Below are 12791 nucleotides of genomic sequence, written 5' to 3' on the forward strand. Positions count from 1 at the left end.
TAACTTCCTCCCTCTGCTAAGTTATCAGAACCTGGGAGCCACATTGTACATAATGCAGTGCTTCTAGCCCTCATTAGCATCTAGCTTAGATTGTGATAATTACTGGCTGCTTCCTTTAGGGAGCAGCAGAACAAGTAATTATTCATTATGTGAAAATTACCACTGCACACCTTAAGTAACATCAGTGATGGCCAATACATGATTGTAACCCTTTCTGAATACCTGGTTTTGTTTAGCTTTGTTCATTTAAGATCAGTAACCCATATTGTAACTAAAATTACATGAGACCCATACTTAAAGTCCTCTGATACAAATTCTGTTGCTTGAATGCTTCCAACCTAGAGTGCATTATATAGACGTTAAATTATTTTTGTTAGTCTTTTCTTGGTGCCAGTCTGTGTTTTGTGAAAAAGTAAAATGAAAGATAAAGAATGTCTTATCTCAAGGGGGAATTATATTTTCTTTACAGCTATTTATAACATATTAAAGCTTTTATCAGACACAATTTGAAAACAATAAATTATTACAAACTTTAAAAATAATAAATGACAGCAAACCATTTTTTTTTATTTGAGCAAAACAACTTCGTCCAATAAAGTATTTTTGATGGCTTGTTGGGTTGACAACAGCCATATGTATATGATGTGATGTGATGTTAAAATTTACATTTGTTTAATCATAGCATAATACAACGTAATGTGATAGCAGAGCCCAGAGTGTGTGGTCTTAACATTTGTAAAGAAGCACAACACAGAGACGTCACGTGAAATACATTTGCTTGCAAATATGAGGCAGTGCCATGAAGGGTTGAATCTGAAGAAAAGCACAGAAGGACTGCCTCAAAGTGTGGTGTGGTGGTTAAGAGCGGTAGTCTTGTAATCTGGGGAACCGGGTTCGTGTCTCCGCTCCTCCACATGCAGCTGCTAGGTGACCTTGGGCCAGTCACACTTCTTTGAAGTCTCTCAGCCCCACTCACCTCACAGAGTGTTTGTTGTGGGGGAGGAAGGGAAAGGAGAATGTTAGCCACTTTGAGACTCCTTAAAGGGAGTGAAAGGCAGGATATCAAATCCAAACTCTTCTTCTTCAAAGTGTCATGGCACTCTCAGAGCAGGACTTTGGGGGCAGAGGTATAGGGCCCCACACAGCAGAATGAGCAAGAAGTCCCTTTAATGTAAGCAGTGACATCTTGAAGCAAGTGAAGTCGTGCAAATTGCTATCTAAAGGAGGGGTGCTGAACCTCTGGCCTTACAGGTGTTGCTAGACTACAACTTCCATAATCTCAATATCCAGAGGGTCACAGGTTAGTCATGCAGGATAGGGGAGCGGGTGGCACTGTGGTCTAAAGACTCTAAACCACTGAGCCTCTTGGGCTTGCTGATCAGTAGGTCGGAGGTTTGAATCCCCGTGACGGGGTGAGCTCCCGTTGCTCTGTCCCAGTTCCTGCTAACCTAGCAGTTTGAAAGCACACCAGTGCAAGTAGATAAATAGGTGACAGGAAGGTAAATGGCATTTTCATGTGTTCTGGTTTCCATCACAGTGTTCCGTTGCACCAGATGTGGTTTAGTGACTTTGGTCATGCTGGCCACTTGATCCGGAAAGCTGTCTGTGGACAAACACCCGCTCCCTTGGCCTGAAAGCAAGATAGTCACCTTTGACTGGACTTAACCATTCAGGGATCCTTTACCTTTTTACCTATGCAATATGAAGACATCTAAGACTATTAGATCCCGGGGTGTTGAAACCATTGAGTCTTGAGTCTAAAATCACCTAACAGCACTACTGCTAAACGGAAAGCTGTTGTAATGAATTTGACAGTGGTGGCTATTCCAGTGCAACAGCACCAACTTAAGCAGTCGGGACAAGATGACATTCAGAGACAACATGGGATACCAGCATTATGCAAGAACTACTGTGATGGCAGTCAGGTGTACTAGACAACCTAAACACACATTTGCCGATGCAAATTGTCTCCAGCTGTTTGCCAATGCAAATTTGCCGATGCAAATTGTCTCCAGCTGTTTTTGGACTAGAATTCCCACCACCCCTTACCACCGGTCTTGCTAGCTAGGGATGATGGGAGTTGTAGTCGATGCAAAGCCCTGCCACACCACCAGGCTGGGGGTGGGGGGAAATCTACACACACACACACACACACACACCACCAGCAGCAAAGCTGCATGGTGGAACACTTCCCCTCTCACTGACTCAGCGAGAGGGGAGGTGTTCCACAGAGGTTGCCAACAGTCACTGGACTCGGCTATAGAGCTGCAAATATGGCGTTTTAAGGGCATTTTAAGTGCATTATACAAATCTGACACTAGATGGCGCTGCTGAACCAATGGCAAATTCCATATATTTTTTTAAATGTTTTTTTAAAAAGCATTTTCAAAGCGTTTTTTAATGTATGTGTAGATTCAGCCACTCTCTGCCCCTAGAGGGCAGGGAAACAGGCAATAGAGCTGGGTGGTAGAACAAGTGTGCCGCCCATTGGCAGGGTGCTTCCTGAGGCAGTTGCCTCACCCTCATGCGGGCCAGCTCTGCTCCCTTCCTGATTAATTATCATGTTTTTATCTTACCCTTCCTCCAAAACGTTCATGGCAACTGACCTGTGTTTATGTGTGTATTGTGTGTGTATGTAAGCATGTGCGTGTGTGTAACAAGACAGGGACTTGGGTTGCAATCCTACATAGGTTTATCTGGGCATAAGCCCCATTGAACTCAATGAAGAGACATGCCTCAGATTGCAGTGTTCAGGGGGGCTGTTTAGGGATTGCACAGTTTGTCTGTTTCAAACCCAGTGCTCTTTTTCTAAAAAAATAAATAAAATGTTTAGGGGTACTCTCATGTTGACTGAAGAAAAATCACCATTTTATAGTTCAAATCAGGGAAAATAAATACAGTGAATGGATAAAAGTACAAAGATTCACAAAATGTTTAGAGGTATGTGTACCCCTGCGTACCCCCAGCAAAAGAAGGATTGTTCTATATATGTTTGAAAGACAGTCTGTATGCTCATGTCACAGTAGCTTTGCTGATGTTTCTGTAAATAATATGCTTGTAACTCTTATCAAGCTATTTATTTTGCTACTTCTTTTCTGCAGTTAAAACTGTCTTTCTGATCATTCACTTGAGGCATTTTAACATTTAAAACAAGGATGTGTGATGTAATAGATTCAATGACAAAAGTGGTGGAGGAGGGAAGCTAGGAAGGAAAGTGGAAGCCCAATAAATTCATGTACCAATGATTACATAATGTTATAATGGTAGAATGGCCAAGAGGGGAGACAGTTCTGGCGGGGGGGGTGGAGAAAGGAGGAGCAAGATGCCACCTGGTCCCAGCCAGGAGCGCCGACTTATAAAAAATATTGGGGGGGCCCATACCGGGGTCCATACTGGCGGCAGGATGGCAGTGGTGCTTTTGCATGCAAGAACCGGCCTGCCCTCTCCAGGCTTCGCGCCGGGAGGCGGCCACCCCCTCCTACCAACGTCACCTTAGCCGAACCCAGAAAAAAAGCCCCGCTCCGGCGGCGGGAACTCCCGTCCCCTCCATTCTCCCCTCACCCCGGTCCCTCGCCGGCGACGAATACGCCGTTCCTCGGCCCCGCGGCTCCATTCCTTTCTAAAGTCCCGCCGCTGGGGGTCTTCCTCTGACTGACCGACCTGCCCGCCCCTTCTCAGGAGCTCCCGGTCACTTTGGGAGGCGCACGCCGGAGTCCCCTGCGCGATTTTTGGCAAGGTGCCTAATAATTTTCTTAAATTATTGGGGGGCAGAGCCCCCCCAAACAAATTTTTGAGGGGGCTCGGGCCCCCTCAGGCCCCATGGAGTCGGTGCCTATGGACTCCCAGCCAGGCCCAGGAGGTGGGCCTTGCCCTCTCATCTCTCCCTAAGATGCAGCCAGGCAAATTGCCTTTTGATGGAGACAAGTGTTATCTTCCTCTTACGATACTAAACAAGAACAAGGGCTCTGTAGCCAAACGATTATCGGGGAAATAGCTCTTAATGGTGAAGCTACTTCAGCTATTTAGATATCTAAGAATACGCAGCAGAGAGTGATTTCTTTTCCCTTGCTGTGATATCGGTAGCCAAGAATAAATGGGTTTGCTCTTGTTTTATCTACTAATGTTTTGTTTAACAATACTTCTTATCAGTAAAATGTTCTGAATGCTAAAACATGCAGTAATGCAGGCCTGTACAGCCTGATAAGGAAGTGCACTTAGAATGAAAGATTTGCAGGTTTATTAATGAAGTCCAGAGTTCCTCTGTGGAATAAAGCAATAAAAGCTCGGCTAGTTATAAAGTCAATGCCATATGTCAGTCCCATTAAAGGCAGTGAGCCAGGGCAGAATCCTTTCCTTTGAGGATCATGAAGTCTCTTAACGCATAGCATGGCAAATATTCTTGCTAAGAAAGAAGGGAATGTTCCATCATCTGTATTCCAAAAGCCAAGTCAAATAGTGCGTGGCTCAGCGACAAATTTATATAAAAGAGATGCAAGATAATAGGAGGAAATACAAGGGGTGCTTAGCCAATCACCACTTTTGCTTTGCTGGAAAAAACTTCCTGCCACTCCTAGGATGCAGGACAAACACAGCATTCTCAATCTCTCAGGATTCAACGAAAATGTCCATCAGCCTTGTGCAAGACTTCTGCTTGCTCAATGGGGCTTTCCTCCCCTCTTTTCACCCTGCAAAGCAGAAGCTAAACCACTGAACTACGGCCCGTCATTATTTTTTGCCACAGAGTGCAATGTTGGCACGTATAATTTCACCTGAAACAGAACTGAAAAGTAGCCTGCAGAGGCAAAGATCTTTCCTGTTTACTTACCTCTGCAGTGTGTGGGAGGGTGTGATGTTCAGGCTCCGAGAAAAGTAGTTAATTATGGCATTTCATGTTGCACACACAGAGGCTGTTATTGGGTCCGTTCCATTTGCCTTTGCCACCTACTATTTTCTAGGTCACCCAAGGAGCTGATCTACTATTCCTAATTGCTTTTCACATGGCTGGTACTGTTGTCAGTGAAACTACTGGAAAGAAATGAATCATGATAAAAGGGCACCAACATATTTTGGTGCTAAAATTAAGGGTGGTCTGTTGCTCTGGCTAGAATATGCCTCTAACTCTGGAAAACAAAGACACACAAAAAGGACTACTATGAGAGTTTTCCCATTTAGGAAAAATGAGCTGTTGTTAGGGATCCCCTGTGTTTTAACAATGCTTCGAAACAAAGGCCAATGTCACCCACACTCTTGAGTTATCCATGTAGCTTATGTGCATTTAAATTCTTATTCTGTGCAACAGAATAGTGATATCAGTCTCACCAGACCAGCCTTTCTCACCCTGGTGTTAGGCAGATGTTTTGGACTCCAAAACCCATCGGCCCCAGCCAGGCTGGTCAATGGTAAAGGATGATGGGAGTTGTAGTCCCAAAAGTCTGGAGGTCTCCAGGATGGAGGAGGCTGTACTAGACCATCTCACCCCTACCAACCATTTATGACAATGAAGAAGACCAACTATCTGTTTCTTCTAGTCTAAGATGGGAGAGCTGACTTAACCCAGAGACTTTAGCAATGGGGTCTTGACACCTTGCTTATTGCTCCTCCATGGTAGCTTTCTATCAGAGGAAGCAGTAGCACCAGACATGGGTATTGCAGCTAACATCTGAACAGGAGTCAGGTGAGTAAAGGGGCCAATAGTCTTCCTCCATAAAGTTTTGACATGGTCCTGGATTCTCTGTCTGGTACTTTGAACAACAAAGTGAAAAATTCCCTCTCTCCCCTGGTTTGGTTGTTGCATAGCTAGACTAATGGCACAACACTGAATTCAACACCTCGATTCTAACTTGGGCAAAAAAGAGAGCACCATAACACCTTTATCTTTTAGATTTGAATTAAACGCTATCTGGATTTTGATAGGATGCTTCTTTTTATCAGATTAAACTATTTGCCCATTTAACCCAGCATTGTCTGGCAGCAGCTCTCCAGGGACTCAGAGAGCAGCTTTCACCCCATCACAGTTGCCGCTTCTCTTGCCTTTTTACCAGACTGGCTGAGACCAATAGCAGAAAGAGTTGTGCCAACTCTTCATTGAGTGAGCAAATAATGCGTCACAGCCAAGATTAACTTTTGTTAACTCTCTAACCATGGAAAGATTAGTCACCTCCAGACAAATATCAGATTTCTGTTACTCAGAGCACCATCTGCTGTTCTTGCATTTGTCAATTTCACTTCCTATTGATTGTCTTCTTAACATAATCGTTTCCAGAAAGGTTGCTGCCTTTCATCTATCACAGCAAAAACAACAAAGACGCTTGTAGCACCTTAAAATTTAACACATTTATTGTGTCATAAACTTTCATGGATAACAATCCACTTCAGTGATGCATGAAGCATTATCTGAAGTTGGCAGGTAGGTAGGTAGGTAGGTAGGTAGGTAGATGGGGTGAGCTCCAGTTGGTCTGTCCCAGCACCTGCCAACCTAGCAGTTCGAAAGCACACCAGTGCAAGTAGATAAGTAGGTACCACTGCAGCAGGAAAGTAAACAGCATTTCCATGCGCTCTGGTTTAGTTAAGCGGTTTAGTTATGCTGGCCACAGGACCCAGAAAGCTGTCTGTGGAAAAACACCAGCTCCCTCGGCCTCAAAGCAAGATGAATGCCACAACCCCTTAGTCGCCTTTGACTGGATTTAACCATCCAGGGGTCCTTTACCTTTTTTACCTAGATAGATACAGTGATACCTCGGGTTACATACACTTCAGGTTACATACACTTCAGGTTACAGACTCCGCTAACCCAGAAATATTACCTCGGGTCAAGAACTTTGTTTCAGGATGAGAACAGAAATCGTGCTCCAGCGGTGCGGCGGCAGCAGGAGGCCCCATTAGCTAAAGTGGTGCTTCAGATTAAGAACAGTTTCAGGTTAAGAACGGACCTCCAGAATGAATTAAGTACTTAACCCGAGGTACCACTGTAGATAGATAGATGATAGATAGATAGATGATAGATAGATAGATAGATAGATAGATAGATAGATAGATAGATAGATAGATAGATGCATGCAGGTGGGAAGATTGTGAGATTAGAGAGGAAAATAATGCAAAATGTATAGACCATTAAATTAAAGCTTAAATGTAAAGTTATTGCAGATTCTTCACAAATCAGTACTGAAAACGCAAACATCCTGGAATCGAATCCGTTATCCTAGATTCTATTGATATCCCAAATCGACGGTGATCATGTTATCACCAATTACAGCCTGTTGTGAATGGCCACTCTGCTTATTTTGCATGGAATGGTCATAGAGCACACTTTTTGCATTTCATGACTCTGTATAAATCCCCTGTTGACATTTACTCATCTGATGAAGTGTATTCTAGCCCATGAAAGTCAATGGTGATAGCCAATGTTAGCCTGACTCAGAGTAGGCCACTGAAATCAATGGACTTAAGCTACATGTATTAGGCTGTAATCCTAACACCACTCACATGGAGTAACCCTCATGAAATTCAATTGGACCTAAGGGTGACACTGTGGGTTAAACCACAGAGCCTAGGACTTGCCGATCAGAAGGTCGGCGGTTCGAATCCCCGCAACGGGGTGAGCTCCCGTTGCTCAGTCCCTGCTCCTGCCAACCTAGCAGTTCGAAAGCACGTCAAAGTGCAAGTAGATAAAATAGGTACTGCTCCGACGGGAAGGTAAAGAGGTTTGCCAGAAGCGGCTTAGTCATGCTGGCCACATGACCAGGAAGCTGTACGCCGGCTCCCTTGGCCAATAAAGCAAGATGAGCGCTGCAACCCCAGAGTCAGCCACGACTGGACCTAATGGTCAGGGGTCCCTTTATCTTTAGACATGGCTAGGATTACTGTAGTTCTTTAATGTGCCACAAAACTCTGTATTGGTTTTGCTGCAAGAAACTAACTATCATGGCTACTTCTATATTCTGTAGATAACAGCTCTGGGCCAATGGGAGCATTATTTAAATAATATGTTTATCATGCCAAACTGATATGCTACAGGACTGAGACCCACTATAATAACAAGCAGGGGTTTCTATTAGCAAGTTTAGAGTGTGGAGCTCCATCTAGCGGTTATTATCAATATTATTCATCTAGTGGTTGTTAATAGTATTAGTACTACATAAGTATTTCAAATGCATACTCTAATCCTCCCCTGGCTGTCTTCCATACTAGGCTGTGTGTCATTTCTATGTGGGGCTTTAAAGAAATGAACAAGAAAACAATAATATTCACAGAACCAACCTTAAACCTATATAACACTTTACCAATATATAGACAAAGCCAAAAATGTGTCTACGAACCGTTAATGTCACAGACTAACCATTACCTACTTACAATAAACATATTCCTTAAATAAACAGCCTGAGTGAAATTATTATGTCAAAGTTGGTTGAACCATCATTAACGCTGTAGAATATTGATTTTACTGTGTAATCCAGGTAGACATTCTTCCATTTATCAAAATGCTTGGGAAACACACAAGAAAGATATTGGGAAGTTTCGCAGGGGGAAAATGGCACAGCACCATATAATATTACTTTAGAACAGTTTCAGCTTTTGATTTTCCCTGGAAGCTGTTGTCAGCTGCTTCTGTTCCAATGCAAGAAAAAGCAAATTTGCTAAACAACTGCAAATCCTCAAAATTCTATGCCCTCATGACAAAGATATTAAAATAAAGACCCAGCTCTAAATTTACATACAAATTAGTATGCATTTTACAATCTGGTCCTATAGCAGTTTACTTAGAATCCAACACAGGACATTTAGTCTTGCCATTTTTTATATTCAAATCACATTTTTATATTCCTATCACATTGTATGATTATTATTTTTAGTTACATTAGGACAGCATTAAAATGCTATAACCTTGGGAAGTATTTGAGGATATTAATGGCATGTATCTTTATGAATGTAAAAATGCAGCATGAGAAATACCGCTCTGCTTTGTGACAAAATTCATCTTTGGTAGTCCTACTGAATGGAACACCTAAGCATTTATTCAAAAACCTATGGGATAAAAACTCTTATTTATGAATGTACAGTTTCCAGCAGAGATTATCACTTGAGATTGCCCCAATGCTCAACCAGTTGTGACAAATTGCTATGAGGTAGGCAAAACCACCGCGTCAGTGCCAATTAGCCCAGTGGGCAAATTCCCATCTCCCCCCCCCCATAAAGAAAGGTGACCACCGTAGCCACATCAAAGTCATTGTCTATCAGTGTAAACTGTGGGTGGGTGGGAAACCCAGTGCAGGAACAAACAGGCCATGCCCCAGGTGTGGGCTGCTTAAATGGGCAGGAGGCGGATCCGAGGGAAGCCCACTGTCGGCTCCATTGGCTCTGCCCCCTGGCACAGACAGCCCATGTCCCAGCCTGCATCCCTATTCGCCAATGCAGGGTGCAGGTAAATGGAAGGGAAGGGAGGGGCATATGGCCCCGCCGCGTATCAGGAAGGGCACTGCCATTTGCATTCCACTGTCGGGGCCCCAGTGAAGCCCCTTCCGTCCAGCAATGCCACCTCACCAAGAGAGGTGAGCGGACTTAATAAAATATTAATTAATTAATTAATTAAACACCAAAATGATCAGTTGCATTCCTCTGTCCTTAGAAGTGTGATGTGATGCGATCTAAACAGTCTTTGGATCCACTGCTTCCTGCTGGCTTTGGACATCAGTAGGAAAAGATGCCATAAAATATGTTGTCACATCCATTCACCAAAATGGCAAGTCAAATGCCAGAACTGATTCTGGTTCATAGAAGGCATCCTCTGCATCCATGTATCTCTAGGGGGACTTGAGAATAGGATGTAAGGCAAAAATTCACCTGATGAATGGGCGCAAAGGTTTCCATCTACCCTATCATAGGCAACACATACATTGACAGGGATTATAAAGTTCATTTCATAAATACAGTGGTACCTCGGGTTAAGTACTTAATTTGTTCCGGAGGTCCGTTCTTAACCTGAAACTGTTCTTAACCTGAAGCACCACTTTAGCTAATGGGGCCTCCTGCTGCCGCTGAGCTGCCAAAGCACAGTTTCTGTTCTCATCCTGAAGCAAAGTTCTTAACCTGAAGCACTATTTCTGGGTTAGCGGAGTCTGTAACCTGAAGTGTATGTAACCTGAAGCGTATGTAACCCGAGGTACCACTGTATTACAGAGCGCTGAAAGTGAAAGGACAACAGCTGAGAAAAGGATGGAGGAAGCAGGAACTGAGGGGATGAATAAGATGATCGTGCGATAAAGCGTTTCAAACAATTTATATTGATTGGGAAGCAGTAATATGTTTTTTAGCAATTTGAGGGCAGGCTGGTAGCTGTGTAGTCCATTGCAGTAAAAAGAGCAAAGAGCCTTAGAGACTAAGAAATGTATTATGCCATAAGCTCAGACCACTTCAGCAGATGCATGAAGTGATATCCTGAGTTCCAGGAATAGGTACACATTTGGGGGTGGGAATTATCATCAGTGAAATGCAATGCAGAAAAGTACGGATAGCAATAATTAAATTTTAACTGTGGTGAAATAACAGTGTTCTCCAAAAATCAACTCTAGAGGGCACTGTATGCTTAGATTTATTATTTATTATTATTATTATTATTATTATTATTATTATTATTATTACTACTGTATTTTAGAAAAACCAACACATCAGTGCTTTATAGTTACCTAAATGCCTGTCTACAGCTCACACTAAGCAAATTGCATCCCCCCCCTCTATACACAGGAGAAATCACAATCTCACATGAGTTTTCTGCTCCGACTTAAACCTGCTTGTGTGAGCAGACGCATGAAAGCAGGTTCAGAGATGGAGGATTGGCTACAAGTAGGGTGACGGAATATCTTTGTGACTATCTAAAGATGGCCTGTGTTGTCTTTATATATATATATATTAATATTTTATTTTTCCAATTTTTTCATCTTACAATGTTTTTACAACAAAAATTACATCAAAACAGAAATGAACATTTTATTCTACTTTAGCCTGTGTATAGCCTATGTTGTCCTGGCTGTACTCTGGTAAAGTCCAGGTCGGACAACTACAATGTGTTTTATGTGGGGTTGCCTTTGAAGATGGTTCAGAAACTACAGATAGTGCAGAATGCCGATTGTCAACTGGAACAAGAAAAAACATGAACACATAACACCGGTTCTGCCTTGACTACACAGGTAGAACAGGCCTAATTCAAAGGGCTAGTTTTAACACTTTATAAGAATAATTTAAAAATTTAAGAATAATTCATTATTTATACCCTACCCATCTGGCTGGGTTTCCCCAGCTACTCTAGGTGGCTCCCAGCAGAATATTAAAAACACAATAAAACATCAAACATTAAAAACTTCCCTAAACAGGGCTGCCTTCAGATGTCTTCTAAAAGTCGGGTAGTTGTTTATTTCCTTGACATCTGATGGGAGGGCATTCCACAGGGCGGATGCCACCATCAAGAAGGCCCTTTTTATAGTTTGAAATTCCTGAAATCCTCCCCTAAGGCCCTGCTCTGCATGCCAAGTCCAAGGGTGGCCACAAGTCAATGGGTATTTTATTTTATTTTTGTAGTAGTCGTAATTTATTTATACACTACCCATGGGATTTATGAGATTCTCTCCTCAGAAAGGCCTGCCTTGCACCAACTTTGTCAATGGTTTGGCATCAGCGATATTATATTGTTGAATCTATGTTTAATATGTTTATGTCATTTTATTATTGTTGGGTTTTTTCTTTAACAAGCTAGTAAATTGCTTCAGGACTTCTTTTAGTTGGAAGCAATTCATACAGTTGCATGCCACCCCAACATCCGAGTGGTGCAAGGTTTCAGGTTACCTTGGAATGAGGAACAGTGGAGACTGTGGTGTCTTTATGATATATGGTTTATTTACACACATATACAATCTGAACCTATGGTGGAGGGGCTCACAGTATTAACAGACTAAGAAGCTCTTGCTTCTCCCATAGCCACAGCCTTGGATTCATGCATGTCTCTCCCTCTCAGACTTCTGCCTGCAGCCTGCTTCTCGCCCAGCTCTCCCACAATACTCTGACTTTTGTCCATCTAACTCCCAGCCAGTTAAGGAAAGGGGCCCACCCATTTTTCCTCTGGCACAGAGCCACTTCCTTTGTCACCTTAACAACCCATACTTGGGGGGTCGCATTACCAAGAAGCTGGCCGGGCTATTCCAACAATTGAATCATTGGTGGATCCAGGAATTAGAAGGGACTCAGGCATACAGCCTACTCCCCACTCACCCCCCAAAAACCCCAACCTCACAACAATACATTTAATAAGCCTAATCTGTATTTTAAAAGTGCCAAAATGTCTCCCTCAATTTGAATGCACCCATTCAATGTAGAACAGAACCTGAGATGTATTACAGTGGTACCTCAGGTTACAGATGCTTCAGGTTACAGACTCCGCTAACCCAGAAATAGTACCTCAGGTTAAGAACTTTGCATCAGGACGAGAACAGAAATCACACTGCGGTGGTGCGGCGGCGCGGGAGGCCCCATTAGCTAAAGTGGTACCTCAGGTTAAGAACAGTTTCAGGTTAAGAACAGACCTCCAGAACGAATTAAGTTCTTAACCCGAGGTACCACTGTAACTCAAATACACTTTCTAGTTCATACAGGTATTACATTCTGTTTACAGAAGCAGGTCACATAAAACCACGATTTGCCACCTGTGGAAAATGTAAGTTATAAATCCAATATCGGTGTAGAGAAAAAGGGCAGAGGGAGGTTTTTGTCTTTCTCTCAAAATACTGTTTTCACAATCAGGGGCGCCA

Source organism: Podarcis liolepis (assembly GCF_965112155.1).
Source record: "Podarcis liolepis genome assembly, chromosome: 11".
Taxonomy (NCBI): Eukaryota; Metazoa; Chordata; class Lepidosauria; order Squamata; family Lacertidae; genus Podarcis; species Podarcis liolepis.